Below are 15,212 nucleotides of genomic sequence, written 5' to 3'. Positions count from 1 at the left end.
CATAGTGCAGATTCAAGTTTGTCAAAAGCATGGCCCCTGGGGGTAAGATGGGGCCACAATAGGGGATCAAAGTTTGACAAACAAATATATAGCGAAAATCTTTTAAAAAATCTTCTTCTCAAGAACCACTGAGCCAGAAAAGCTGAAATTTGCTGAAAGCTTCCTGACATAGAACAAATTCAAGTTTCTTAAACTCATGACCTCTGGGGCTAGGATTGTTCCAGAATAGGGGATCAAAGTTTTACATACTAATGAATAAAAAAAAATCTTTTTCTTAAGAAGCATAAGGCCAAAGAAGTTTACATTTGCACAAAAGCTTCCTGACGTTGTGCAGATTCAAGTTTGTTAAAAATCATAGTCTCCGGGGAAGGGGGGGGGGGGGGGTGTAAGATAGGGCCACAATAGGGGATCAAAGTTTTACATACAAATATATGGAGAAATCTTTAAAAAATCTTCTTAAGAATTACTGGGCCAGAAAGGTTTACATTTACATGAAAGCTTCCTGACATAGTGCAGATACAAGTTTGTAAAAATCATGGCCCCCTGAGAGTAGGTTTGGGCCACAATAGGGATCAAAGTTTTACTTGCGAATATATGGGGAAAATCTTTAAATATGGGCCAAGGTGACTCTGGTGAGCGCCATGGGCCTCTTGTTTATATAAAGGTTCCCATCTCCTAAACCTTTCATCAGAAATTTATCATAATTGATCACAATATTCCTTGAGACAGGGACTTTTGGATGAAGGTCATTTTGGAAAGGTCAAGGTCGCTCAGCATATACCTTATATATGAAATTTATCAGAAATTTATCATAATTGATCACAATATTCCTTGAGACAGGGACTTTTGGACGAAGGTCATTTTGGAAAGGTCAAGGTCGCTCAGCATATACCTTATATAAGTAAAAAGTTCTTTATTTCAACAGTTTTTAAACAGATATTGATCATATATCACACAAATAAGTAATAGGGAAATGGCTCTCAGATGAAGGTCAGTGAAGGTTATTTTGTAAAACTCATAATACCTTATATCTGAAAAAGAAACCTTCATTTCAACAATATTTTAACAGTTATTGATCATTGAACGAGTCGTCATATGAAAGTAGTTCAAGGTCATTTTGTAAAGGTCACTCAGAACAGATACCATAAGATGCGAAAAAATATTTCATTTCAACAATATTTCAATCTTATGACCTGTCTCTCAAGGTCATTTTGGAAAGGTCAAGGTCACTCAGGCATATATCTTATATAACACCAATTCAACTTAATTATTAGATTATCATCCAGGGTAACCAAAAAGTATGGAGCGGGTGGGAGGATTTTAATTTTTATATTCTGAGAAAAATATTAATGACAAACAAGTTTCAACAGAAGTGCATCATTCAATGCCAGATGGATAATCAATCTATGCTTATTTCACAGACAAATTCCAGGTTAAGCTTTAATTTCAAACACAGAAAGATACCAAACTTCTTCAAGATATGAAGAACATTAATCCCTTCCTTTCATTTACACCCGTAAGAAATTAAGAAAACCGTATCTATTTTCTTCATTTGAATTTTCACATTGCTATACCGGAAATGTAAACAAAAAGTGTACATAACGGAGTCGGACATGAAAATTTTCCAGAAATCGCAAGTTTTGCAAAAATAATAAAATTTGGGGTGGGCGGGGATGATGATCTATCAAATAAGTTGAATTGGCCTAAGGGAAAAGTGCCTTGTTTCAACAGTTTTTGAACAGGTATTGATTATATATCACACAAATAGGGAAATGGTTCTCAGATGAAGGTCACTCAAGGTCATTTTGTAAAACTCATAATACCTTATATCCGTAAAAGAAGCCTTCATTTCAACAATATTTCAACAGTTATTGATCATTGTGCGAGTCATCCATCATATGAAATAGTTCATTGGTTAGATGCATTTTGGGGAGCATCCATCAGTTTTACTGATATTCTTGTTTTTTTTTGGTCGAGCATGGTTTTTTGGAATGTTATTCAAAGCACGTTGGGTTTTTGCATGAGTAATAGTTGGGCTTTAACCTTGTTTACGTACAACAATCTATACACACTTAATAAGTATTTCCAAACTAACAATTCATTAACATGTAATCAATGCATGTTCAAGGTCTTGTAGGGTTAGTTGTTAAAACCCTTGTTGTTTAGTTAACAAAATCTGTGATCAATGAAACAATAGTGAAATTTTCAAAGATGGAATTTCAACTGACTTCGAGATCCACATTAGTAGATCAGGTGTGAAAATTGATTGCCTGGTACTACCATATGTTCAACAGATCAAGCAGAGCAGAAAATTAGCCAAACAGCAGCATAAATCAGGTACAGCACCCGCAACATTATTCTTGACATTCCTATCGTGTTCTTTCGTTCGTGTATCCTATCGTATCGTATCGTGCGTGTATCCCATCATATTGTGTTTTGCAATTTATTAGGTTTTCCATTTTCTATCGTGTTTTGCGTTTATCAGGTCTATCGTGTATCATGTTTTGCGTGTATCAGGTTTTCCGTTTATCATGGAAATCATTTATTGTGTAACTTCGGAAACTATCGGGATTGTATATTAACCCTAATGAAAAAGTGCGATACTTTTCGAAAGCTTTATTCGTTTTGTTAAAGAAGCTATTTTTAGGAATCGAGAAAAGACAGTATATTTGAAGGAGAACATAAAGCTGTCGATTTTAAGGCAGAAGCAGAGCTGCCAACCCTCACGATTTTGGCGTAAGGCTTACGATTTTAGGGCCGAAAATACGCCTTACGATTTCACTGTACATCCTCCGATTTTCGCTTATTTGACATTTCGAAATTTTTAGAGCTATCCATCATTGATTTTTACTTTTATAATAAACAAGCTATAGTCGTTACTACGTTTGTTTGCATAGTCTATATCTATACAGAGTCTTGATCATTTTAATGCTTTGAAATAAACATTATGGCAGCTGCTACTAAACGTAAAGCATGTGTTGAAGGAAATAACAACAATACTCCCCCAAAGAAGAAAACCTAATGGAGCTAGAAATTCAAAGAACAATATGCAAGTACACTGTAAACATATACATGTGTATTCGTTTCAAAGTCAGAAAGGGGGAGTTTGTATAAGTGTACAATCTGTTCGACAAACTTCAACATTTCTCACGGCGGCGAAAATGACCACACACAAAAAAATTGCCCGAATAACTGACACATTAACTGTAAAATTATATATTATTATACTAATGTAACAATATTTTTTACACAAGTTTTAGAAAGTAAAATCAATAAAAGATGTATTTGATCTTTAGCAGTTGTAAAATGCATAACAATTAGTATATCTAAATTCATTAAATTTGGATTTGAAATGTGCCTAAAATTGCTCAGGTTACATATTTATTCAGAAAAGATCTCCAGCGGCCTAGGCGCCCCCCTGATCCCCGCCTTACTATTTTCCATTTTATAATGTTGGCAGCTCTGCAGAAGAAGAGCTATTTGTCTGTCCAGAGAGGGTGAAAATTTATCACAAATTCATCATAAGTAGTCTGGAAAGTAGGCAGTGGTTTGCCGAGCAAATCTGAAAGCTCCTTCATCTGAAGTTCATAAACATTTAATTGTCTGGAAACAATTATTTGTAATTAACACTAACAGAGAAATAGGAAGTTACGATTTGAAAGGAAAAATCAGTAAATTACATTGTTTACTACATACATTTTAATAAAGGCTCTTTTTCTTCCAATTTTTTCCACCTGTATTCTATTTATATACCAACTACTGAACTTGTACGTGTCTATGTATCACCTGTGTTTTGACTGCATTTGGGGAACATTGTAATTAGAAGATTAAGTTTTAAAAGGGTGAAATGGTATTGGATCTCCCAAAAGTCTGCTCAAGTGGGCACAACTCAGCTGTCATTGTTTTTTGTTTTTATACCCGCACTTTCTAAAGAAAGTTAGGGTATTTTGTTGTTACCCTGGTCCGTCCGTCCGTCCGTCTGTCACACTTTCTTCTTCCTCAAACTGCTCTTTTATTTCAAGTGGTAACCAATTGATCTTTTGGAGCATGATAGGTGGTGTACTGTAGATATATGATAAGGTTTTAGAATATTCAATTTTACCCTGGGGGCAAAACGGGGGTAAAAAAATGATGTTTTTTCAACAAAAACCTGGTTCCCAGAACCCCTCCTACATTTCATGCAGTAGCCCAATCATCTTTTGGAAGATGATTGGTTGGGTCCTGTAGATGTGCAATAAGGTTTCGGAATTTTCATTTTCACCTTGGGGGCCAAATGGGGGTCGAAAATGATGCTTTTTAACACAACCCTGGTTCCCAGAACTCCTCTTACAATTTACACAGTAGCCTAATAATCTTTTGGAAGATGATTGCTGGTGCCCTGTAGATGTGCAATAAGGTTTTGGAATTTTCATTTTCACCCTAGGGATCAAATAGGGGTCGAAAAATGACGATTTTGTACAAAGAAACCCTGGTTCCCAGAACTCCTCTTACATTTTACACAGTAGCCTAATAATCTTTTGGAAGATGATTGCTGGTGTCCTCTAGATGTGCAAGAAGGTTTTGGAATTTTCATATTGGCCCCAGGGGGCAAATAGGGGCCGAAAAATGACGTTTTCTATCACAAAGCTTGTCACTTAAACTCCATCTACATCTTTAGGAATAGTCACATGATATTCAAGGAGCTGAATAGTAATGTCCTGTAGATGTGCAATAAGGTTTTGGAATTTTCATATTGGCCCCAGGGGGCAAATAGGGGCCGAAAAATGATGTTTTCTATCATAAAGCTCCATCTACATCTTTAGGAGTAGTCACATGATATTCTAGGATTGTTGACCTTGAATGACCTTGAAAGTGGGTCAAGGTCAAGATCACTTTCTCCTCCAAAAGGTCTTCAGTGGTTGACTTAAAAAATGGGGTCAAGGTCAAAAGTCAAGGTCACTCTTCAAGATGCGAGTCTCCACAAGCGACGCAACATTGAGTATGTACGTCATTCCAAAGGAAGTCTACATCCCCTTCCTTCACGGGATTCAGAATGATAGCTGTCTGCACCAAGTACTTGCGATACACAGATAGATGACCGACACTCTACGCATAACTTGGAGCAACAGTCTCCGTGGGAAAGCTCTGTCAATGTCAAGGAGGACTGCATGAACCAACCAAGTGCCAATTTACATATCTGCCCAATGTTCAGCATTAGGGCACTGGTACTGATCTTTAAGTAATACACAAAATTGACACTCTACACAAACTGATAATACCCCCCCCCCCCTCCCTCCCAAATTAAAACAAATACACATTACACATGCACAGAAAGAGTTACACATGTACATTTCACCTTCTGTAATATTGTAAACCAATAAATGAATAAAAAAATATTCAAAAAAAGAAAGGGGAAAAAAAATGATAAATAAAGTAAAATAAATGAATAAGGCTAGACTTGCCTGATCAGGAATGATGCAATATCCTTTGTTCAGACTCTATACTCAGGAAACATTTTCTTTGTGCCTTTGCTCAGCCTCTTAAATCCAAGTGAACTCACTGAGATGACATCCACGTCCACACATGTACACAAATCATCCAACAAGAAAATGCGCAGCTTCCCCTCATGTCGTCCGTTTACTGCATCCTCAAAAGTAAAAGTACAAATCCCCGCCAACCAACTCTCTCACATGTCACTGTTTCGGATCCTATAAAAAAGCCACTTTATCAATGTACAATGAGCATCATCATGCATTCAAACACAAATAAACAACATTGATATCATTCAAACTCCATTATTTCTTCTCTTTAAATCATCTAGTATTTAACCCTGGTCACATTACCTTTGTAAATATTTTGCTCACTAAAAAGTCATGCCGGGTCAAATGATCATAGATATATTTAGAGGGGTGTTGGGGGTTGGAACAGCATATGACGATAAGCTGATCATCAACTTTTATCACATTTGTTTGAGCATGTAATTCTCTAAAAATTAAACTTGTCTTAAAAAATACACACTGAAGTAACTACCACGAATTGCAGAAAACCTGGATACCAATTAGGGTATCATTCTATCTCTGTAATATGATCTTGTGAAGTAGATCTTACAGAAACGGATGCAGGAATTTTTGAAGTGGGGGTGGTCAGCACTTGATCTTTTAGATACTTTTCACAACATCCATCCGCTATCTATGTCTAATATCGCAAAGAAATGAGAGAGAGAGAGAGAGAGAGAGAGAGAGAGAGAGGGGGGGGGAGGGTTACTCCCAGTAGGCTGGGGGCAGCATAGGCCCCCAGAAGCTGTAGGATATATGGTGCAACTCCTGCATTCTGAACATTTCCTGGCACTTCCTTTTCACTTTCAAATTATCTATTTCTTAAACAAAATTTTTTATGTTACATATACGTTTTAAGAATTCTTTTTAAAAGCGATACTTGCATCTGACAAAAATATGTAAATATTTTATCAGTGTGTCGTCTTATTTATCCTAGAATTAAATGATAATTATATACTGGTGTTGATAAATTTGAATGAAGCAATTAGTAGTACATATACATGTAAGTATCTACCTTTCATATCATTTGGACTCAAAGTCTCGTTAAAATTGAATAATTCTTAAATTGTTTGGTTCTCCAAAGGGGAGGGGGGTCAGGACGCCCTGGACCCTCCCCCCTTCTGGATCCACCCATGTCTTATGTGTTGTTTCTGCTAGGAACTTTCATTTGCGATTACAGTCTCTTGCCCTTTATAACCATCCCAATGCGAAGTAATATAAGCCCCGCCGCTTTTATTGACAAAGGCAATTTCTTTCTTTTGAAATGGTAAAGAAGTTTGATTTATTGACCGACCGATCTCTCACTCTCTCTCTCTTCTATGGTAGGCAGTTGAAACGGTATGTAGTGAAAATGCAAGTTTAAACAATGAATTCAGTCGTGTTTTGAAGATTTGGTACAGTACTTTGTTATAATAGCGTTAGGCGTAGTTGTCAAATTACTGAGTCAACTTCTCCATCCCCTTTTGGAACTGAGGATGCAATGATGTAGCCAAATCACACTGTGGCTTCTTTGCTAGTTAAACATTATAGGATTCAGCGATATAAAGGGGGGGGGGGGGGGTTCCAGAAATCAAAAAAAAAAAATAATAAATTGATAAAAATAAATATACATGTATCATCCAGTGCTAGTTAATCTTTTTATTTAACTTGTACATTAAAAATAATTGCCTACAAATATTAGCAGTATCATATATATATTTTTTTAAAAACTACAAAGATGTCCCACAGAAAGGGAGGGGAGGGGGGGTGCCAATCCCCGGATTCCCCTCTGGATTCGCCATTTGGACGGAGAGTATATTTGAAGGCAAACACTTACGTGCGGGTATTACTGTCTCATGACAGCATCTAGTTTTTACTTATACATGTACACGTGTACCATGTACCAATAGTCGTACAGGTAGATACTGGAAATTTATGCTGGTTTTGATAATTATTTGAATATTTTATATACTAAACTAGGGCTGTCACGGTTCCAAAAATTTTCGGGTCGGGTCGGTTCAAAAAAATTTTACTTCGGGTTCGGGTATTTCGGTTTGGGTCTATTTAACTATTTTAAAAAATTAATATATACAGTTAAAATCAAAAACCTTTATTGTATTTTGTCACAATAACTACTCGGGGACGTGGACTGCGGTTTAGACTCGACATCCATGGTTCTAGAAACAGCATTGTCACTTCTACTCATTTCCATCCATGCTTTCAATGTTTTGTCATTGACGATGTTGCTCCAGCGGCGTATTTTCAATGCGTCTGACATATCTTACATATACTGTCATTATTTACAGTTTTGTCCACAATGCCGTCATTTAACAATTTATAAAAATACAGCCACCTTTGAGGATTTTGACGCTATAATGATTCTATTTTAAAAACCAAACCCGAACCGAAATACGGAAAAATGGAACCGAACCTGACCTGAACACGACCCGTGGTTTTTCGGTTATTCTGGGTAACCGTTGCAGCCCTATTCTAAACACAAAATTTTGTAAGCGTTTCAAAATTGCGAATCTAAAATAAAATATGTTCCAAATGACTCTCAATTATCACTCATAGTATAGAAATATCTAACGTATGAAGATATGGTGTAGTGCAGTGGATTGTATTAAAGCGGTCATGATGAAAATAATTGTAATTGTTGAATCACTGGTGAACTTAGAGCTTGATGCAAAATAACCCCCTCCTCGTTATACACAAAATATTACTTGGTTTTTAGCTCACCTGAGCCTTTAAGTGAGCTTTTCTGATCAAAATTTGTCCGTTTTCTGTCGTCGTCGTCGGCATCATAAACTTTTCACATTTTCGACTTCTTCTTAAGAACCGGCAGGCCAATTTCAACCAAACTTGCCACAAAGCATCCTTGGGTGAAGGGCTTTCAGGTTTGTTCAAATGAAGGACCATATCCCTTTCAAAGGGGAGATAATCACAGAAATAGGGTTGGGTCATTTAAAAATCTTCTTCTCAAGAACAACTGGGCCAGAATAGCTGATATTTACATGGAAGCTTCCTGACATAGTGCAGATTCAAGTTTGTTCAAATCATGGCCCCCAGAGGTTGAATGGGGCCACAATAGGGGATCAAAGTTTTACATACTAATATATAGGAAAAATCTTTTAAAATCTTTTCAAGAACCACTGAGCCAGAAAAGCTGAGATTTACATGAAAGCTTCCTGACATAATGCAGATTCAAGTTTGATCAAATCATGGCCCCCGGGTGTTGGATGGGGCCACAATATAGGGGATCAAAGTTTTACATACAAATTTATAGGATAAATCTTTAAAAATCTTCTTAAGAACCACAGAGCCAGAAAAGCTGAGATTTACATGAAAGCTTCCTGACATAATGCAGATTCAAATTATTCAAATCATGGCTCCTGGGGGTATGATGGGGCCACAATAGGGGATTAAAATTTTACATACTAATATATAGGAAAAATCTTCTCAAGAACCACTGGGCCAGAAAAACTGAAATTTACATGAAAGCTTCCTGACATAGTGCAGATTCAAGTTTGTTCAAATCATGGTCCCCGGGGATGGGATGGAGCCACAATAGGGGATCAAAGTTTTAAATGCAAATATATAGGAAAAATCTTTAAAAATCTTCTTCTTAAGAACCACTGAGCCAGACAAGCTGAGATTTACATGAAAGCTTCCTGGCATAATGCAGATTCAAGTTTGTTTAAATCATGGCTCCTGGGGGTATGATGGGGCCACAATAGGGGATCAAAGTTTTACATATTAATATATAGGAAAAATCTTCTTCTCAAGAACCACTGAGCCAGAAAAGCTGAAATTTACATGAAAGCTTCCTGACATAGTGCAGATTCAAGTTTGTTCATATCATGGCCCCTGGGGGTTGGGATGGGGCCACAATAGGGGATCAAAGTTTTACATGTACAAATATATAGGGTTTCAAATCTTTAGATATGAGCCAAGTGACTCAGATGAGCGATGTGACCCTTGGACCTCTTGTTTATGTCACCTGAGTAAAAGTGACCTATTGCAATACGCAAGTTCCGAGATATCAGCTCTTCTGGGATGGAGGTACGTTTAGTGTTCTGTTGAACGCTTGGGTGGGTACAAGATCTATACATATATTATAGACTAGCTATGTAAATAATGATAAAGGTTATGAAAGCGTAAATTTTGTTTATACCAGCCTTTGGTATACATTAAACTGACCATATCAAGAATATTTGTTTGAATTAGGCCATTAAATTAAATAAGAAATCTATTTTTTATTTCCTCTTCTGCACATTTGATACTTTAATCAAAGAAAGATGGTGATTATCGGTTTTTTGAGCTATTTCATTATCAAATACTCATAATCTTACTTAAATTGTGTGTCCCAGCAGTTTGGGTTGTTGCATGATGTTTGGTAAACATCCTTTCAGCAATATATGAAGACAACGATAAACATTTGTACCCACCGTGTGTGCACGAAAATACATTTTGCGTCTCACTGTGCGCAAGAGTTCAACAAAGGGAAAGAACTATTGGGCAACTCGGAAATTGCGTATTGGTTGTCGTCGTGCGTTAACAATTGATCATTTATAACTTCTTAATAACTACCAGTCCAATTCTTTTCAAATTTGGTATGAGGCATCATTGGGACAAGGGGGACGTAAATTTCAGGACTCCACACCCCTGAGGCCTTAGGGGCGGTGCAAAAACTGCCCAAAATTGACCAATTTTCAAAATTCTTCTTTTCAAGAACCACACACATGTAAGAAAAACTAAATGCATAGTGATGTAGAGCAGGAAGGCCTCTACCAAAATTGTAAATTTCATGATCCCCGGGGTAGGGGTTCTGACCCCAGGGCAGGGCCAAACTTCATATATAGTGCTAAATGGATAAAGCAGGTAGTCTTTTACCAAAATTGTAAATTTGATTTTCTCCAGGATAAGGGCTCTGACAACTCCAGGGTGGGGCCTAACTTAGTATATAGTGCATGTATGTATGTTTAAGTTTGCTGATACTGTATAAAATCTAAATGTATACTTAGGAATAGCAGAAAAGGATGTACAAAAAATGGTGAATTTCATAACCCAGGGTTATGACTTTAGTATTAGTCATGCATATCTTTTGATGTTTTAATGTAAATACACCTATTATTTAAAGCCTTTCATCAGTGTATGCACTTTTGAGGGCAGTGAAGTTTTAAGAACACATCTTGTTTATACTGTTGATGAACATTAGAATTTAGCTTAAATATTCAGAACAGGAATTTTTTTCTAGATTTCATAGCCCATGGAAGAAATGATACTTTTTCACTAGTATTCAGGTGACTGATAAGGCCTATGGGCCTTTTGTTTTTTCACAATGAAGATAATAGACATTAGAATAAGAAAGCTACTGAAGCATGATATCACTACATTATATTACATTTAGTGAATCTTACATTAGAGGCCCTGTGTAATCTTTATATTAAACATTAGGTGACAATATAATTTTAGAATCATTGGCTGAGAAAATTCATTTAGATATGAAATAATGAATAAAAAAAACGTATATAGTTTAGTTTTCTGATTTTAGCTGTGATATGGCGTTAAAAAAAAAATTGAATTACAAATATTTTTTTTAAAAGTAGGACCGTGTATTAAAGAAATTATACGTTTTAGGTGTATAATGAATATTGAAATTCTTCAGTATTATTATCAACATAATGTAAATATTTTATAGGTATCAAAATTTAGTTCTATCTAAATTGCTTCTAAATATACAACATTTCTGTCGGGTTTTTGGTTTATCGTGAAGATCATTTATGGTGTTTTGCGTTTATCAGGTGTATCGTGAAGATCGTTTATCAGGTTTTGCGTTTATCAGGTTTATCGTATATCCTATCATATCGTGCATGACTATCCTATCCTATCGTGCGTGTATCCTATCCTATGATGCGTGTATCCTATCCTCATAATCATGCATGTACCGAGTTCTATCATTGATCATGTCAAGAATAGCGTGTACTGTAGCTATATTGTGCTTGGGACTGGAAAAATACTTTTAGATAACCGGAGTTTTCGTGATTTTTGTGTTTGAGGTATACTTAGTTTGTAAAATCATTAAATATTATAAACACAACTGGGACCAGTGGCTCATTTCAACATATCCCTGGTATTTGACACATTCATGTTCAATACAGTGAAACTTCTCCAAACCAGCCCCTCAGAAAACCGGTTCTCCCTGAATATCGGCCGATTTTCAAAGTCCCGGCAGAAATCTTAACATTTCCTTACAAAGAAAGTCTTACAAAACTGGCCACCCCTGAAAACCGGACATAGGCCACTTTTTAAAGTACATTTGTTAACAAACACATGTAATTTACCCTTAACATACCGGCCACTTTTTGAAGACAAGAACATTTTGGCCAGAGGTTGATCAAGATCATCCAGGTGTGCAAATTGACTGACCCACTGACCAGATGGGAAATTATCAACCAGAGTTGTGAAAAACACTAGTGGCCTCTTTAATTTCTATTAATTGACACTTAGCTAATCCAAGAGACCCTTCCAAATTCTGTACAAATTGTAAAAAACAGTTAGGAACATATTGAATGAATACAGTATCAAACGCCATATTGTTTCACCATACTATCGTATGGATATAAGTGGTAGTTAATAAAGAACAAACCCATGACTGTTAATGATAATTATTAAAAGATAGATTAATTTTCTTGGTTTCCATAGACTTTAAATTACAAAGAAATATTCAAATTACAATTTCATATTTACTGCTGTATTTTTTGAAAACGTCAAAACAAAATTGTTAATGACATAAGCGATGAATGTAAACAGAGCTTTTATAGGTAGAGGAATTCCAATAATAGGCCTCTGTGTTTTCTTTATGTATCCTGTTATAGATTTTCAGTATAAAATTAGATGATTTCAGCGAGGATATTTCTTGTAATTCATAATTACCTTTAGGTACAAGCGGACTAATTTAATCTCCACTGATAATCGATCATAGATCACCAGATCAAAGTGAACAGTACCTACTTTGTGAATATTGAGATAAAACATCTATAATTGCTAAATTCTCAGTATACCGGCCATCCTTCTAAACCGGCCGTTTTTTGTGGTCCGAGAACCGGCAGGTTTAGAGAAGTTTCACTGTATTTGACACATTCATGTTCAAGATACCAGGACTAGTTTAAAAAACTCGATGCTTAAAGATTTGTTAATTCATAAAGGATATTGCAATTTATTATGTTTGCCAAATGAACTCAAATGAAGTTTGGGAACAAATTGGATTGTTTATAATAATTATTAAGTTCTTGTGTTTCCAATGGAAGATCTTACTATTATTCTTAACTTTTTAACTCACCAGAGATGAAAGTTCAAGTGAGCTATTCTGATCACATTCTGTCCCGTGTCTGCCTGTAAACTTTTAACATTTTAGACTTCTTCTCCAGAACTACTGGGCCAATTTTAATCAAAGGACTCGGTTCTTGAGGCCAAATTCGGCCCCGTGTCCAAATTGGATAATATTCCTCAAAATTCTTTCATAGGGTATGCGTTTTCATTAAATAATAATCATATGTTCTACGAAGCTTTACTCATGATTAATGTGTATATCATTTAATTATACCCCCCGCAACAAGTTGGGGGGGGGGGGGGGGGGGGGGGTATACTGGAATCGGGTTGTCCGTCCGTCCGTCTGTAGACGCAATGGTTTCCGGGCTCTAAAGCATTATCCTTTCCACCTACCGTCACCATATCATGTATATGGACTACCCATGGGATGAAGATGTTCCCTATCGATTTTGGGGTCAAAGGTCAAGCACACTGGACATCGAAGTAGCAATATGGTTTCCGGGCTCTAAAGTGTTATCCTTTCCACCTACAGTCACCATATCATACATATGGACTACCCATGGGATGAAGATGTTCCCTATCGATTTTGGGGTCAAAAGGTCAAAGGTCAAGCGCACTGGACATCGAAGTAGCAATATGGTTTCCGGGCTATAAAGCGTTATCCTTTCCACCTACAGTCACCATATCATACATATGGATTACCCATGGGATGAAGATGTTCCCTATTGATTTTGGGGTCAAAAAGTCAAAGGTCAAGCGCACTGGACATCGAAGTAGCAATATGGTTTCCGGGCTATAAAGCGTTATCTTTTCCACCTACAGTCACCATATCATACATATGGATTACCCATGGGATGAAGATGTTCCCTATTGATTTTGGGGTCAAAGGTCAAGTGCACTGGACATTGAAGTAGCAATATGGTTTCCGGGCTCTAAAGCGTTATCCTTTCCACCTACAGTCACCATATCATACATATGGATTACCCATGCAGGGTTCGTACAGGTCCTTGAATCCTTGAAAAGTCATGGAATTTTAATTTGAAAATTAAAGGCCTTGAAAAGTCATGGAAATCAGTATTGTTGCCAAAAGTCCTTGAATAGTCCTGGAAAATTATATAAATGGCAAATTATTTTTTATTAGGTGTTAAAATCATCAATCATCGATCTTTTGTTTGTCTCCCGGTGTTCTTTTTCTAGGTCAAACTGTTTCTTCCCATTGTAAACAAGGAACCATGCAGTTAATGTTTAGCATGGTTTCCTATTTAGTACATAGTTTCCTGCCTGCCTAATTGAAGATTATCGCTCTTGCACTAGGTCATCTAATAGAAGAAAAAAAATAACAAAACATCGTTTTTCTTACGTTATATCTCTACTACACGATACAAAACACAATTTAATAAATCCCATCTTAAAAAACACAACAAAACTACGACACAAAACGCACGCGATATCCAACACTCGTACACTTTTTTTTTTTACCAACGATAAACACGGAGAACAAACGCAATCCACTTTTTAAAAAATAATGCACTAATATTAAGATCACATTTATAACACTAAATGATGGCACTAAAATCACGTGCACATCAAAAAAAGATACCAAGGGATCTTAAAATGTTCACTGAGCTAAATGCCTTGCACGAATCGGCCGATAGCACTGGGCAGTTTGATCAGCGTATTTATGGATGAAATCTAACAAATCTCAAACTATTAATATGTCAAAATAACTGACAATTGTTTTACTTGAACACTACCTTTTCTCATGTAACTATGTCCAAGCTGTTTTAACTGTGCTACGATAAATTTTGTCCTACATGCTGTCCGTAAATAGAGTTTTAAAATCGAAAGCAATCACACGATGCTAAACATGCATATGGTTGAGATATTATTATTTCTTTGGTCATCAAAGTGTGAAAAATGAAGAAAATTTTATTGAGTACAATTTCTAAATAAACATCATTTAATTGCTTATCACTGGCTTCGATACAGGGTATGTGCTAGATCTATCAAAGCGTGATCAGTCAAGTGTCTCTAATCCCCGAACAGACCAGAAAATTTACATGGTGACTGCCTGGGGCAGCCAAGGTGTGAATGGCTTATTATTTTGAGAATCCCTATTGAATAAATAGGGGTTTATTACGTTTTTGTATTTTTTGAATTTTTACAACGTAATACCGAGTCCCGGCATCTTAGGACAACGTAATAACGAGGTCTATTTATTCTAAGAAAAGGAAAAGCCTAATTGAAGAAATAGAAGAAATGAAAGCTAAGAAAAAAAGGTTTGAAAAGGACATTAGCACTTTAGAAACATCAGCTGTTGAGTATGCAGGAAGAGAAGGAAAACTCACATTTATCGCGAAATCAAAT

The 15,212-nt window shown here is 36.2% G+C and overlaps 1 protein-coding gene and 1 long non-coding RNA gene across 2 annotated transcripts in view; one reads left to right on the top strand and one right to left on the bottom strand.

Annotated features, from left to right (window-relative positions):
* LOC130046775 (uncharacterized) overlaps nt 1–15,212 on the bottom strand; it is a 215,051-nt gene that overhangs the window by 121,308 nt on the left and 78,531 nt on the right. The window lies entirely within an intron of this gene.
* LOC130046770 (activin receptor type-2B-like) overlaps nt 1–15,212 on the top strand; it is a 183,071-nt gene that overhangs the window by 153,463 nt on the left and 14,396 nt on the right. The window lies entirely within an intron of this gene.

Source organism: Ostrea edulis, chromosome 6, assembly GCF_947568905.1.
Source record: "Ostrea edulis chromosome 6, xbOstEdul1.1, whole genome shotgun sequence".
Lineage (NCBI taxonomy): Eukaryota > Metazoa > Mollusca > Bivalvia > Ostreida > Ostreidae > Ostrea > Ostrea edulis.
The sequence above is the reverse complement of the archived record's forward strand: the minus strand, read 5'-3'. Positions and strand labels throughout refer to the sequence as shown.